Source organism: Cebus imitator, unplaced genomic scaffold, assembly GCF_001604975.1.
Source record: "Cebus imitator isolate Cc_AM_T3 unplaced genomic scaffold, Cebus_imitator-1.0 Scaffold529, whole genome shotgun sequence".
In the NCBI taxonomy this organism is placed as follows: domain Eukaryota; kingdom Metazoa; phylum Chordata; class Mammalia; order Primates; family Cebidae; genus Cebus; species Cebus imitator.
In genome coordinates this window covers 1157155-1159083 of record NW_016107844.1, presented here as the reverse complement: position 1 = coordinate 1159083, position 1929 = coordinate 1157155, and the positions used below count along the sequence as shown (strand labels likewise).

The 1929-nt window shown below is 31.3% G+C and overlaps 1 protein-coding gene across 10 annotated transcripts in view; it reads left to right on the top strand.

Moving 5' to 3' along the window:
• The window catches only part of ACAP2 (ArfGAP with coiled-coil, ankyrin repeat and PH domains 2), a 166071-nt gene that overhangs the window by 129622 nt on the left and 34520 nt on the right, over nucleotides 1–1929 (top strand). The window lies entirely within an intron of this gene.

The window sequence follows — 1929 nt, the reverse complement described above, 5'->3', positions numbered from 1 at the left end:
AACTTTCAAATTGTAGGTACCAAGTACTTAAATTATTAAGTATTTTTTCTCTATTTCACAATCCATGAGCTGTTTTTAAGTCTTACTTTTTCTTTTCTTAGAAATGTTAATAACAGCTAGGGCCGGGCGTGGTAGCTCACGCCTGTAGTCCCAGCACTTGGGGAGGCCGAGGCAGGTGGATTGCTTGAAACCAGGAGTTAAGAGACCAGCCTGGCCAACATGGTGAAACCTCATCTCTACTAAAAATACAAAAATTAGCAAGGTGTGGTGGCGTGTATCTTTAATCCCAGCTACTTGGGAGGCTAAGGTACAAGAATCACTTGAACCTGGGAGGCGGAAGTTGCAGTGAGCCGAGATCACAGTACTGCACTCTAGCCTGAGCGACAGTGAGACTCTATCTCAAAAACAACAACAACAAGGAAATGTTAATAACTAGGATTATTCTACAGAAAGAATTAAAAATTATATTTTACTTACCTGATTAAAGTTTTGGTCAATGTAGTTTATTAGTTTTTAAAATTTATAGTAGCAAGGGAGGAATGATAGCGTCATAAGACACACAAATTATTTAGAAAATGTTTTCTATGACATTTATCCTTAAGAGATATAAAATTCAGAGTTTATATTTTCTTTCCTGAGTTTACAAAACTGATGGTATGAAAATGTCATTCAGAAGCAGGTAGATGGCAGAGGAACTGGGTTTCAGAAATACATAACGATCTTTAGAGTTAATCGGGTAGAGCTCTGACAAAAACGTAAGTTTTAATGTAGAATTTTGATATTATTTTTAGAAGATATTGTCCTAAGATGCAACAGATCAAGAGAAATTAATTTTTGAAGACCTCAGAAGCATGAAAAGTTTACATAAGTGTGTTTTTTTGTTTTCAGTAAAATTCTGTAGCTTTCATCAAATTATAGAATATTACTATAATATAAAACGAATTTTTATTACTACAGTTCATCCTACTTCAAATGATTTTTACATAAACTAATCAGTATCAGAGATTGTTTCCATTGCATGTCATCCCATGTGGCAGGGGTGCACCATTTTGTTTGTTTATAGGTATTTCCTTAACATTTCTAACCAATTATCTGTCCCAAAGTAAACCCAGAAGTTCTTCCTTTTCTAGCTTACCTCTCGATGATTTGCGTTTAGAGGCAACCCACCTCATTTTATCTAGATGCTTATTTAACAAATCTTTTTTTTAATGATAAAGTTGATTCCTCTTTCAGTGGTAAGAAAACCTAACAGTCTATCTAGTAAATGACTTTAAAATGGAAAAGCATCTTCTAGTCATGTTGTGAGAACAACTTTGGATAATTAACTTAATTTTTAAAAATAGAAATTCTAAATGTCTAAATAAAATTTCTAATGTTTTGTATTAGTATCAATGAAAAGGTAGAATCTCTATCTGCTAATCAATTAATAACTAATTATGATAGAAATCATCTCACATGAAACTAATTTTAAAATAATGATTCAAATACTGTTTTACCTTTCATGCTTGATAAGAAGTTTGGCTTTCTTTTCTGAATGGCTTTTGGCTGTGAATTTTTTTATGCCTTTAGGTCTTTTATTGTTTTAATAAATTAGAATTAGTAAATATGTTATACATAGGTTAGATTTTTCTTCTAAAGAAGATTGTAAGTAAATTGTTTGCCTAATAATTTATAGTAGTGAGCAGAACCATATAAATAGTTGAGTGAATCATTTGTAGTAATAACTTTGATTATTTTGCTTAGAAGTAATTTGTATGAAAATAAGGCCAAGCTAATTTGTGATTATCTCTTGTTAGATGTCAGTTCTAACATGATTAGTTTTCTGTTTTCCTTATCCAACCACACTCTTACTGAATTTTCTTATGAAAGGTTGAAAATAAAGCATGATTTATTTCAGTGTTTTACTGTATACAAGTGGATTTTTTTTTT